Raw genomic sequence first — 14,872 nt, 5'->3', positions numbered from 1 at the left:
ATGAAACAATTGAATAGATTGGTTAAGCATGACTTGGTTAGAGGCTTGAAAGATGTGTTTGAGAAGGATAAACTTTGTAGCTCTTGTCAAGCAAGCAAACAAGTTGGAAACACCCATCCTAAGAAAAGCATGATGAGCACTAGTAAAGCATTTGAGTTATTGCACATGGACTTGTTTGGGCCAACACAATACACTAGCATTGGTGGTAACAAATATGGCTTTGTGATAGTGGATGACTACACTAGATACACATGGGTATTCTTTCTAGTGGATAAAAGTGATGTATTTGTAATATTCAAATCATTTGTCAAGGGCATTCACAATGAGTTTAAAACAACCATTAAGAGAGTTAGAAGTGACAATGGTAGTGAGTTCAAAAACACTAGAATTGATGAGTTGTGTGATGAATTTAGAATAAGACATCAATTCTCGGCCAAATACACTCCATAATCAAATGGCCTTGTTGAGAGGAAGAATAGAACACTTATTGATATGGCAAGGTCTATGCTTAGTGAGTACAATGTGAGTCAATCTTTTTGGGCCAAAGCTATCAACATGGCTTGCTATTGTAGCAACCGCCTCTATTGTCACCGATTGAAAGAGAAGACACCATATGAGCTCTTGAATGGTAGAAAGCCCAACATTGCATATTTTCGGGTCTTTGGTTGCAAATCTTGAAGAAAAGCACAAGATTAGGCAAGTTTGACAAGAAATGTGATGAAGGATTCCTACTTGGTTATTCCACTGCAAGCAAAGCATATAGAGTTTGGAATTTGGATAGTGGTACTCTTGAGGAAGTTCATGATGTTGAATTTGATGAAATCAAGGGTTCACAAGTAGAGAATGAGAACTTGGAAGATGTTAGAGGCATTCAACTTTCAAATGCCATGAAGAACATGGATATTGGTGAATTGAGGCCTAGGTAAGTGAATGATGATGAAGATGATCAAGTGCAAGTGCTCTCTAACTCAAATGTGCAAAATGATACAAATCAAGTTAGTACAAGTGGCTCTCATGACAATGAACAAGATCAAGTGGCTAGTACATCATCTCAACCCAATGATCAAGCAAGTGCAAGCAATCAAGTTCCAATGCTCCAACCAACCAATATTGCAAGAGATCATCCTTTGGACACTATCATTGATGATATTTCTAGAGGTGTACAAACCAGATCAAGATTGGCATCATTTTGTGAACACTTCTTATTTGTATCATCCATTGAACCAAAGAAGATAGATGAAGCATTGAAGGATGTTGATTGGGTGAATGCTATGCATGAAGAATTGAATAACTTCACAAGAAATCAAGTATGGGAATTAATAGAGAGACCATAGGGATACAATGTGATTGAAACCAAATGGGTCTTTAGAAACAAGCAAGATCAAGATGGGATAGTAATAAGGAACAAAGCAAGATTAGTAGCACAAGGCTATACACAAGTTGAAGGTCTTGACTTTGGAGAAATATATGCCCCGATTGCTAGATTGGAAGCAATAAGAATCTTGATAGCCTATGCTTGTGCCCACAACATCAAGCTATATCAAATGGATGTTAAGAGTGCATTTCTCAATGGCTACATCAATGAAGAAGTATATGTTGAGCAACCTCCCGATTTTGAAGATGACAAGAAGCCCAACCATGTGTACAAGTTGAAGAAAGCATTGTATGGCTTCAAGCAAGCACCTAGAGCATGGTATGAGAGATTGAGGGATTTCCTACTCTCTAAAGGGTTCACAATGGGCAAGGTTGATACCACTCTTTTCATCAAGAAGATTGGAAAAGATTTATTTGTATTGCAAATATATGTTGACATAATATTTGGATCAACCAATCAAGACTTTTGTGATGAGTTTGGAAAGATGATGGCTAATGAGTTTGAAATGTCCATGTTTGGAGAGTTGAGTTACTTCCTTGGTCTTCAAATCAAGCAATTGAAGAATGGTACATTTGTGAGTCAAGGCAAGTACATCAAGGACATGATCAAGAAGTTTGGCATGAGTGATAGCAAAGTCATTAGCACACCAATGGGAACAAATGGCAACTTGGATAGTGATGCAAGTGGAAATATGGTGGATCAAAAAAAATGTATCGGTCTATAATTGGAAGCCTACTCTATGTGATTGCATCAAGGCCGAATGTCATGTTTAGTGTATGCATGTGTGCAAGATTTCAAGCCTCATCAAGAGAAAGTTATTTGAAGGCTACAAAGAGAATATTGAGGTACTTGAAGCATACACCAAATGTTGGTGTGTGGTATTCCAAAGGAGCAAAGTTTGAGCTAGTTGGTTACTCCAACTCGGACAATGCGGGATGCAAGGTTGAAAGGAAGAGCACCTCGGGCACATGTCAATTGTTGGGAAGATCACTTGTTTCATGGTCATCAAAGAAGGAAAATAGTGTTGCATTATCAACCACCGAAGTCGAATACATATCCACCGGTAGTTGTTGTGCACAAGTACTTTGGATGAAGGCCACTTTGAGTGATTTTAGAATCAAGTTCAAGAAAGTGCCATTGCTATGTGACAATGAGAGTGCAATCAAGTTGACCAACAATCTAGTTCAACATACAAGAACAAAGCACATTGATGTCCGCCATCACTTCATAAGAGATCACCAACAAAAAGGGGACATTTGCATTAAGAGTGTAGGCACCGAAGATCAACTTGCTGATATATTCACCAAGCCATTGGATGAGAAAAGGTTTTGCAAGCTAAGGAATGAGTTGAACATTTTGGATTTCTCAAATATGTGTTGATGCCCCCCACTCATATGACATGCCTCTCCTTCAAGCAATCTAAGGTAAAAGTTGATTGTCATGGCATACATCCTTGCTAAGGACATGTTTAGTGTATCTAGTCATATTTTCAATCTTATTAGGACCTTCAAATGGTTCAATTTTATTAGGCTCATTAATGAAAATCAAATGAATTTGATGTTCATATGGTATCACTATTGCTTCTATGCTTGACTTGATCTAGTGATGGCATATGACATGTTTATGGGCTTGTAAACCTAGTGTTTAATCTATAAAATGAGCCCTAAGTGTTTAACTCAACATGGTATAAGATAACCCTTATCTAGAGGTGTGAAGAAGCTTGTCCTTGGATCAAACCGAGTTAAATATCTTTGGCATATATTCTAGTTTGAACCAAATTCAGAACTTTGATCCTCATCCCATTAATTGACATTGATAATCTCGACCCTACAAGTAATACTATCTATATTTTAAATCTTTGTGGTCATTGATGACAAAGGGGGAGAGAAACAAAGATAGTGAAAAAGGGGGAGAAATGTCATAAAGGGAGAGAAACATAAAGATACCTTGATATATGACATAGGGGGAGAGATATGACAAAGGAAAGGGATCAACTAAAATTTTAAGCACACAAGTAGGGGGAGCAAGCTCATGAACTTGTATGGTGCATTTGAATGTGCATTTCATATGTTTGCTTGCATAACATAAGTTCTAAATTCAAAATATCCATGCTTGTGTGATGTATGCTAGTTGTAAGATTGAATGATGAAATGAAATCACTAGATAACTTTCATTTTCAAAGTGTTATTTCCAAGTGGTATCAAGCTAACCATGATGCTAAGGATGGTATATTGGTGCACTCCGATTGGTATCACTCTTCAAAGGTCCATCTTTTATACCTTAGCATCATTTGGTAGACATTGTCTCCTATATTTCCTATCTAAACATATGTGCAAGCTTCAATCCAAACTCTTAGCATATATGTAGGGAGAGCAATTGCTACCATTTGGGGTTCATGAAACTTGTCCATATCCTTTTACACATGGTAAATATGCTTGGACAAGCAACATGGATTCAATTGAATTTCAATTCATATCTTTGTGAAAGGGTTGTCATCAATTACCAAAAAGGGGAAGATTAAAATCTCTAGTTTGGTTTTGGTTAATTGATAAAACCCTATGTGCTAACCTAGTTTATCAAGTGACCATGAGATAGGTAGCACACTCCAAGTGATGAAGCAAATGAAGATCATAGCATGATAATGATGATACCATGATTGAAAGCATCTAGGCCCCTAAGTGGATTTCGGTGATTAATGTCAATACAAGATTACTATGACTAACGTGTGTTTTGTAGAGACAATTAAGTTAGGTCATGGTAATGAAGATCGATTGGGCAATCAAGGTTGTCATGCCCCAACGATGGAAATTGTTTCGGTTTTCAAAGGATGGACGACAAGGTTAAGGATAACTAGTTCTAAGTGTCATTTGAAGTTGGAGAGACACTTAGAGTAGTTTAGGACTTTGTTTTTTTTTCCTTTGGCCGTACTATGAAGGGGGGTATGAATGGGTAGCTTGACCTAGTTGAGTCTAGTGAGTTAGGTGTGGTGCACACTTGTGAAAACTAGCTCTAGGTAGCTCCTATGAATGCCTAAAATCCTTTGGAGCAAACTTCATTCACATATGATCGAAAGTTGGAAGTGAATGGAGGGTCAAATACTGACCGGACGCTGGCTCCGGTGCGACCGGACGCTGGCCGCAGGGTCCGGTCAGTTCATTTGACTATGAAGAACAAGTCTGGTGTGACCGGACGCTGGAAGGTCATGTGACCGGACACTGAGGGCCAGTGTCCGGTCGACTCCAATAAGGGTCTAGACTTGAGAAAGTGCGACCGGACACGTCCGGTTAGTGGTGACCGGACCCTGAGTATCCAGCGTCTGGTCGTTTACAGTAAGCATCCAAGAGCGACTGAACACGTCCGGTCAGTACTGACCGGACCCTAACAGCGTCCAGTCATCACTTGAAAACTGTTCGCGGGTTGAACTGACTGGAGCGTCCGGTCAAAACGATCGGAGCGTCCGGTCACCCCGCAGAAGCTCATAACGGTTTGTTTTTCAGGCTGCCTTATAAATAGAAGCTCCACTCGTGAGTGGAGTCACTTTTGCTCATTCCAACAGCTGAGAAACACGTTTGTGAGTGCCAAGAAGAGCAAGGTCCTAGTGAGGTGTTTGTGATTTGAGAATCCAAGAGAGTAGCCTCACTAGCAAATCAAGAGTAGCAAAGTGTGCATCCATCTTCTTATTAGGCTTCGCGTGGTCAAGTGAGAGTTTGTGCTTATTACTCTTGGTGATCACCATCACCTAGATGGCTTGGTGGTGATTGGGAGTTCGGTGTTCACCCGGCGGAGCTTGTGGGTGACCCAACTCAAGTTGTGAGCGGCTTTGGGTGATTTGCCGTGACGGAGTGTCAAAGAATCAACCCATAGAGAGCACTTGATCCTTGCGCGGATCAAGGGGAAGCTACACCCTTGCGCGGGTGCTCCAACGAGGACTAGTGGGGAGTGGCGACTCTCCGATACCTCAGCAAAACATTATCGCGTTCTTCTCTCTCCCTATTTACTTTAAGCACTTACTTTGAGTATTTACTTTGAGCAATTCAATACTTGCTTTACATTCTTAGAATTGCTATGCTAGAGTAAGTTTGGAACATAGGGTGCAAGTTCTTTGTGCGTTGATTTGATAGGAACACTTTTCTAGGCACAAGGGGTTAATTGGGCTATCCGTAGGATTTGATTATTGCAAGAAAATTTAGAATTAGCCCAATTCACCCCCCCCTCTTGGGCATCTTGATCCTTTCAATTGGTATCAGAGCCTCATGCTCACGTTTTTAAGCCTAACCCCTTAGAGCAAGATGTCTCACGAGGATGGACCTCCTCCTATCTTCGAGGGGGATGATTTTCCATATTGGAAAATTCGCATGGAGGCTTACCTAGAAGCTCTAGATGTTGGAATTCTTAGAGCCGCATCTCAAGGGTTCCCAACACCTAAGAATGCCGCACAACTTCAAGGCGATGAAGTAAACTATGAAAAATGGAATACAAAGGCTCGCAACACCATCTTTAGAGGCCTTTGCAAAGATGTGTTTAATCATGTAAGGAACCACAAAGATGAATATACAACTCTAAAGATCAATTATGATACCCTTGTTATTGCACAAGAATTCTTACCAAATGAGCCATATGATGCTACTAACCATGTTGTTAAGATTGATATAGCTACCTCATGTGATGATTTAATTGATGAGAGCATTGAGCATGGATCTAGTAGCAAAGGCAAGCAAGTGGTTGAGTGCAATGACTATGATGAGTATGTCAAGCTCAAGAGTGACCATGAGAAGCTCATGAAAGATCTTGAAGAGATGAAAAGTCACAACACAATTGTGCTAGAAACTCTTGATCATGACAAAGAGTTGATCCTTGAGAATGAGAAGCTCAAAGAAGAAAACAAGAAACTCAAGGAAGAGAAGAACAACGATATTCTCAAGGAAGAGAACAAGAAGCTCAAGATGGAGAAAGAGCATCTCAAGGTGGGATTGAGCAAGTTTGCTAGAGGCAAGCATCTCTAAAGTGAGCTACTCATGAATACCGTCATGAAGATGGATAGAAGTGGCATTGGATATATGGCAAGTGTAGAGAAGAAGAAGGCTCAAGCTCAACACCAACAATCAAAGCCAAAGCTAAAGCCAAAGAGATGTTTTGAGTGTGGACAAGAACGCCACTTTGCTCATGAGTGTCAAACTCCACCACCACAACCCTTGCCTAAGCATGCTAGACCCTTTGCCTTCAATGCTCACTACATGCTTAGAAAAGATTCTAGTGGAAAGATGAAAGTCATGTTCTTAGGACCCCCCAACAAGAGTAGGCCTAAGAAGATTTGGGTCGCTAAGTCACTTGTTGAGAAGATGAAGGGCCCTCAACAAGTTTGGATCCCTAAAGCTTGAATCTCTTGTGTGTAGGTGAACTATAAGACCAGTGGAAGTCATTGGGTTATTGATAGTGGTTGCACTCAGCATATGACCGGTGATCCTCGTATGTTCACCTCACTAGATGAAGAGGTAGATGGACAAGAGAAAATAACTTTTGGAGATAATTCAAAGGGCAAGGTTAAAGGATTGGGCAAAGTGGCAATATCAAATGATCATTCCATCTCCAATGTGCTCTATGTTGCCTCATTGAGTTTCAACTTGCTATCCATTGGGCAATTGTGTGATCTTGGCTTCCAATGCTTATTCACCGAGAAGGAGGTTGTTGTATCCAAAGTAGATGACAAACAAGTGATATCCAATGGATTTAGATACAACAACTTATATCTAGTTGACTTCACCTCCGAAGATGCAAACTTGAAGACTTGCCTATTCACCAAAACAACACTTGGGTGGCTATGGCATAGAAGACTTGCTCATGTTGGGATGAGCTCACTCAAGAAGCTTATGAAGAATGATTTGGTGAGAGGGTTGAAGGATGTGAAGTTTGAGAAGGACAAGCTTTGTAGTGCATGTCAAGCCGGCAAGCAAGTTGCAAACACTCATCCAACCAAAGCTTTCATGTCAACCACAAGAGTGCTAGAACTCCTACACATGGATTTATTTGGACCAACAACATACAAGAGTTTGGAAGGAAATCTCTATTGTCTTGTGATTGTGGATGACTATTCAAGGTATACATGGGTGTTCTTCCTTCATGACAAATCCAAAGTTGCATCTTGTTTCAAGAAGTTTGCCAAGAGAGCTCAAAATGAATTTGAAGTAAAGCTCAAGAAGATAAGAAGTGACAATGGTAAAGAGTTTGACAACACAAACATAGAAGCTTATTGTGATGAAGTTGGAATCAAACATGAAGTCTCCGCAACCTATACTCCTCAACAAAATGGTGTAGTTGAGAGGAAGAACCGGACTTTGATCACTCTTGCTAGAACAATGCTAGATGAGTACAACACCCCTGAAGCTCTATGGGCAGAAGCAATCAACACCGCATGTTATGCATCCAACCGCCTATTTTTTCAAAAGTTCCTTGTCAAGACACCATATGAGTTGCTCAATGGGAAGAAGCCGCACGTCTCCTACTTTAGGGTGTTTGGTTGCAAGTGCTATATCTACAAGAAGCGGCAACACCTAGGGAAGTTTCAAAGATGTTGTGATATAGGTTTTCTTGTCGGTTACTCATTGAAGTCCAAAGCATATAGAGTATTTAATCATGCCACCGGCTTGGTTGAAGAAACATATGATGTGGAATTTGATAAATCTAACGGCTCCCAAGGAGCACATGAGAATCTTGATGATGTAGGTGATGAACCATTGAGGGAGACTATGAAGAATATTCCGGTTGGAGACAACAAGCCAAAAGATGATGAAGATGATATACAAGTCATTGATCAACCTTCTTCATCAAGTGTGCCACAAGATGGTGAGAAAGATGGGAGAGTAGAAAATGAAGATGCTCATATCTCCCATGAGCAAATGGTGGTACAAGCACAAGATGTTGATGCTCCACAACCTCCTCCTTAAGTGGTCAATAGAAGAAATACACCTCTCCTATAAGATCATCCACAAGATCTCATCATAGGGAGTCCATCAAAGGGTGTAATGACTCAATCTCAAAAACTTGCTTTATTTATTGCTTATCACTCTTTTATCTCTTGCTATGAGCCTACCAAGGTAGAAGAAGCTCTCAAAGATCCGGATTGGATCAATGCCATGCATGAAGAGTTGAACAACTTCACTCGCAATGAAGTTTGGACTCTTGAAGAGCGACCAAAAGGTGCAAGAGTCATAGGAACAAAGTGGGTGTTCCGCAACAAGCAAGATGATCAAGGTGTTGTTGTGAGGAACAAGGCAAGACTAGTTGCTAAGGGGTTCTCTCAAGTTGAAGGTTTGGATTTTGGAGAGACCTTTGCACCAGTTGCAAGACTAGAAGCCATCCGTATCCTTCTTACATATGCATCACATCATGAAATGAAACTATATCAAATGGATGTGAAAAGTGCATTTTAAATGGCTTTATAAATGAACTAGTCTATGTTGATCAACCTCCTGGGTTTGAAGACCCTAGATATCCTAATTATGTTTATAGGTTATCACTTGATTGTCATCTACCTTGGATACAACAACCTCCTTCTCGGTGAACAAGCATTGGAAGCCAAGATCACACAATTGTCCAACGGATAGCAAGTTGAAGCTCAATGAAGCAACATAGAGCACATTGGAGATGGAATGATCATTTGATATTGCCACTTTGCCCAATCCTTTAACCTTGCCCTTTGAGTTATCTCCAAATGTTATTTTCTCGTGTCCATCTACCTCTTCATCTAGTGAGGTGAACATACGAGGATCACCTGTCATATGTTGAGTGCAACCACTATTAATAACCCAATGACTTCCACCGGTCTTGTAGTTCACCTACACACAAGAGATTCAAGCTTTAGGAATCCAAACTTGTTGAAGGCCCTTCACCTTCTCAACAAGTGACTTAGCCACCCAAATCTTCTTAGGCCTATTCTTGTTAGGGGGTCCTAAGAACATAACTTTCATCTTTCACTAGAGTCCTTTCTAAGCATGTAGTGAGCATTAAAGGCAAAGGGTCTAGCATGCTTGGGCAAGGGTTATGGCGGTGGAGTTTTGCACTCATGAGCAAAGTGGTCTTCTTGTCCACACTCAAAACATCTCTTTGGCTTTGGCTTTGGCTTTGATTGTTGTTGTTGAACTTGAGCCTTCTTCTTCTCTACATTTGCCACATATCCAATGCCACTTCTATCCATCTTCATGACGGTGTTCATGAGTAGCTCACTTTGGAGGTGCTTGCCTCTAGCAAGCTTGCTCAAACCAATCTTGAGATGCTCTTTCTCCAACTTGAGCTTCTTATTTTCTTCCTTTAGAGCATCATCTTTCTTCTCTTCCTTGAGCTTCTTGTTTTCTTCTTTGAGCTTCTCATTCTCAAGGATCAACTCTTTGTCATGATCAAGAGTTTCTAGCACAATGGTGTTGTGGCTTTTCATTTCTTCAAGATCTTTCAAGAGCTTCTCATTTGTGTTCTTGAGCTTGACATATTCATCATAGTCATTGCACTCAACCACTTGCTTGCCTTTACCACTAGATCCTTGCTCAATGCTCTCATCAATCAAATCATCACATGATGTGGCTATATCAATCTTAACAACATGGTTAGTAGCATCATGTGGCTCATTTGGTAAAAATTCTTGAGCAATAATAAGAGTATCATGATTGATCTTAAGAGTTGTATATTCATCCTTTAGCTTGTTGTGGCTAGTGATGAGCTCATTATGCACCCACTCAAGTTTATCATGTTTATCTTTAAGCTCTTTCTTAGAAGATTTGAGCTCCTTGAGTTTGGATGATATAGCATCATTAGTTTCTCTAAGCTCATCATTAGCCTTTTCTAATGTGTCACACTTTGCTAAGAGTGAATCATTTTTAGCATCAAGCTTTTCATTTGTAGCTCTACTCTTTCTAATGATCTTAGTGTATTTTCTTAGTATTTTGACAAGATCATCATATGAAGGTGAATCATCATCATCGCTATTGCTATCATCACTAGCTTGCTCATCATCACTACTATCACCATCATTTGATACCTTACGTTCATCCTTGGCCATAAGGCATAGGTGTGTAGACGATGATGGCGATGGTGGCGGTGAAGATGAAAGATCAATAGCAATGGCGGCCACCTTCTCATTGTCACTATCATCATCGGATGATCCACTTGATGAATCAATGTCCGTGAGCCAATCACCGACGATGTAGGCCTTTCCACTCTTCTTCTTCTTGTGGAAGTCTCTCTTTTTGCCATCTCTCTTCTTGTATGGCTTATTCTTCTTCTTCTCATCTTCATCTTCATTGCTTGAGTCATCTTTCTTGCCCTTGTTCTTGTTCTTGAACTTGTCTTTCTTGGGCTTTGTGCATTGATGAGCGAGATGGCCAAGTTTGCCACAATTATAGCAATCCATCTCGGAGATAGGCTTTCTTCTTGAGCTTGTGAAGAACTTCTTCTTGCCATCGAACTTGATGCCACTCTTGTTGAGCTTCTTTAGCATCTTGGTGGTCTTCTTCACCATGAGAGCAAGACTTTCATCATCAACTTCATCTTCACTTGAGCTTTCATACTCAAGTCTTGCCTTGCCCTTCTCTTGGCTAGCTTTGAATACTAAGTCTTTATCTTTCTTCTTGTTAGAGGATGAGCCATCTTGTGGCGTGATGTGCATGTACATCTCATGAGCATTGATCTTTCCCAAGATTTGTGTCGGTGTAGCGGTGGAAAGATCACCTTGGTGTAGCACGGTCACAATATGCCCATATTTGTCAATGGGAAGGACACTCAAGATCTTTCTCACAACGTTGGATGGTGACATTTGAGTAAGTCCAAGCCCATTGACTTCCTCTATAAGAACATTCAAGCGTGAATACATCTCATTAGCACATTCTTTGGGAAGCATCTCAAATGAATTTAGCTTTTTAATCACAAGATGATAGCGTTCCTCACGCTCACTCTTGGTTCCCTCATGGAGCGCACAAACATCCGACCATAGTGCATGGGCATCTTTGTGGTTCCTTATGTGGTTGAACACATCTTTGCAAAGGCCTCTAAAGATGGTGTTGCGAGCCTTTGCATCCCATTTTTCATAATTAACCTAATCGCCTTGTAGGTTAGTAGCATCCCAAGGTTTTGGGAAGCCTTGTGAGGCGGCTCTAAGAATACCAACATCTAGAGCTTCTAAGTATGCCTCCATGCAGATTTTCCAATATGGAAAGTCATCTCCCTCAAAGATAGGAGGAGATCCATCCCCGTGAGACATCTTGCTCTAAGCGGTTAAGTTTAAAAACGTGAGCACGAGGCTCTGATACCAATTGAAAGGATCAAGATGCCTAAGAGAGGGGGGTGAATTAGGCTAATTCTAAATTTTCTTTCAATAATCAAATTCTACGGTTAGCCCAATTAACCCCTTGTGCCTAGAAAAGTGTTTCTATTACTCTAATGAACAAAGGACTTGCAACCTAAGTTCCAAACTTACTCTAGCATGGCAATTCTATGAATGTAAAGACAAGTATTGAATTGCTCAAAGTAAATGCTCAAAGTAAATAGAGAGAGAGAGGAACACGGCAATGTTTTGCCGAGGTATCGGAGAGTCGCCACTCTCCACTAGTCCTTGTTGGAGCACCCGCGCAAGGGTGTAGCTCCCCCTTGATCCATGCAAGGATCAAGTGCTCTCTACGGGTTGATTCTTCAACACTCCATCGTGGTGAATCACCCAAAGCCGCTCACAACTTGAGTTGGGTCACCCACAAGCTCCGCCGGGTGATCACCAAGCTCCCAATCACCACCAAGCCGTCTAGGTGATGGCGATCACCAAGAGTAACAAGCACGAACTCTCACTTGACCACTCGAAGCCTAATGAGAAGATGGATGCACACTTGGCTACTCTTGATTCACTAATGAGGCTACTCTCTTGGATTCTCAAATCTCAATCACCTCACTAGGACCTTGCTCTTCTTGGCACTCACAAACATGTTTCTCAGCTGTTGGAATGAGCAAAAGTAACTCCACACACGAGTGGAGCTTCTATTTATAAGGTAGCCTGAAAAACGAACCGTTATGAGCTTCTGCGGGGTGACCGGACGCTCCGGTCATTTCAACCCACATTCCAGTGATAATGTGTTGACCGGACGCTGGCAGGGTTCGATCACCACTGACTGGACGCGTCCGGTCACATGAAACCCTTACTGGAACCTTACTGTACTCGACCGGACGCTGAACCCCCAGGGTCCGGTCAGTACTGATCGGACACGTCCGGTCGCAGATTCCCTTCTCTAGAACCTTACTGGAGTCGACCGGACGCTGCCTCTCAGCGTCCGATCACTTGACCACTCCAGCGTCCGGTCGCACCGAACGCAATCTCTTGATCAAATGAACTGACCGGACCCTGCGGCCAGCGTCCGGTCGCACCGGAGCTAGCCTCCGGTCAGCATTTGACCCTCCATTCACTTCCAACTCTCAAACATATGTGAATGAAGTTTGCTCCAAAGGATCTTAGGCATTCGTAGGAGCTACCTAAAGCTAGTTTTAACAAGTGTGCACCACACCTAACTCACTAGACTCACCTAGGTCAAGCTACCCATCCATACCCCCCTTAATAGTACGGCCAAAGGAAAAACAAAGTCCTAAACTACTCTAAGTGTCTCTCCAACTCCAATCGACACTTAGAACTAGTCATCCTTAACCTTGTTGTCCATCCTTTGAAAACCAAAATGATTTCCATCGTAGGGGTATGACAACCTTGATTGCCCAATTGATCTCCGTTACCATGACCAAACTTAATTGTCTCTGCAAAACACACATTAGTCATAGTAATCTTGTATTGTCATTAATCACCGAAACCCAACTAGGGGCCTAGATACTTTCACTCGACACAGCAGTATAACCTTCTTGCTCACTCTCATTACATTACCATAAACTAGTTGTCAAGCTCTTTAGTGTAGCTAGTTGTGAGAGCTTGTTAGTTTGGTTAGAGTGGCTCTTTAGTTAGCTTTTGAGAGCACACTAACTTAGTATAGTGACATAGCTATTGTGTGGATAAAAACTATATAAACTAGAATTATGGTAGGTGGCTTGCATTTTTAGTAGGCTAGCGCAACACTTGTTTCGCCTCATAATTGTCTAACCGGTTTGCTAAGTGTTGTTGTAGAAATTTTTGTTAGGCTATTCACCCCCCTCTAGCCATTAGGACCTTTCAAGTGGTATCAGAGCCAAGGTCACCGTGATTTGAGGCTTAACAACTTTCGGTGTAAAAAATGGCTCAAATCAACAACACCAAGAAGCCACCCCAATTTGATGGCTCAAATTATTCTTATTGGAAGGATAAGATGACAACATATATCAAGTCAATCAATAGGAAGGCATGGAAGGTAGTAGAAACTAAAATTGAGATTGGTGATCCGGAGAATCCCACCATGGCCGAAGGACTTCTCCAAAACAATGACATTGCTCTAAGTGCTATTCATGATGCAATTGATGAGAGAACATTTGAGCAAATCAAGAATATTAAGATGGCTCATGAGGCTTAGAAGAAGTTGGAAGAAGCATTTGAGGACACTCAAGCCATGAAAGGTGCAAAGGCTTACATTCTCAAGGAGAAGTTTGCAAGCTTCAAGATGAAGGAGGATGAGAGTGTGCCAGAGATGTTTCATAGGCTTCAAGTGCTTGTCAATGATCTCAAAGCACTTGGAGAAGAGGTGAAGGACAAGGACTTCTCCCACAAGTTCTTGAGATGCTTACCTTCAAAATTTGGCACATTGGTCACTATTCTAGTAAGGAGTGGTTTGGACACCATGACCCCAAACCAAGTGTTGGGAGATATCATGACCGATGATACATATAGAGATGAAGATGAGAAGGAAGAAAAGAAGGAGAAGAAAGATGAGAAGAAGAAGAGTGTGGCATTCAAGGTCACATCATCCAAGGGCAAAGCTAAGCAAGAAACATCTAGTGAAGAAGATGATTCATGGGATGATGATGATGATGAGAAGATGGCTCTCTTTGTCAAGAGATTTTGCAAGTAATGGTGAAGAAGGGCTACCGTGCTAGAAGAAAAAAGTCTTCATCCAAGAACAAGGAAGAGTCAAGAAGGTGCTTCAAGTGTGGAAGCAAAGATCATCTTGTTGCTCAATGCCCATATAATAGCGACAATGATGATGACAACAAGAAGAACAAGAAGGACAAGAAGGAAAAGAAAGAGAAGAAGGACAAGATGACATTCAAGAAGAAGAAGGGTGGTTCATATATAGTCATTTGGGATAGTGATGCTTCCTCAAGTGATGATGATGATGATAGTGATGATAACAAGACCACCAAGAAGAAGGTTCTTACAAGCATTGCTATCAATGAGAAGCCTTCTCTCTTCGAATCTTCATCATGCTTCATGGCTAAGGCCACTAAGGTACAATCTTGTGATGATGAAAGTGATGAAGAACATGATGATGAAATGAACATGAAAATGAAAATAAAAATGATAGTGATAGTGATAATGATGAACCCACTAAAGATGAATTATTT

The sequence above is a fragment of the Miscanthus floridulus genome, chromosome 13 (assembly GCF_019320115.1).
Source record: "Miscanthus floridulus cultivar M001 chromosome 13, ASM1932011v1, whole genome shotgun sequence".
Taxonomy (NCBI): domain Eukaryota; kingdom Viridiplantae; phylum Streptophyta; class Magnoliopsida; order Poales; family Poaceae; genus Miscanthus; species Miscanthus floridulus.
The sequence above is the reverse complement of the archived record's forward strand: the minus strand, read 5'-3'. Positions refer to the sequence as shown.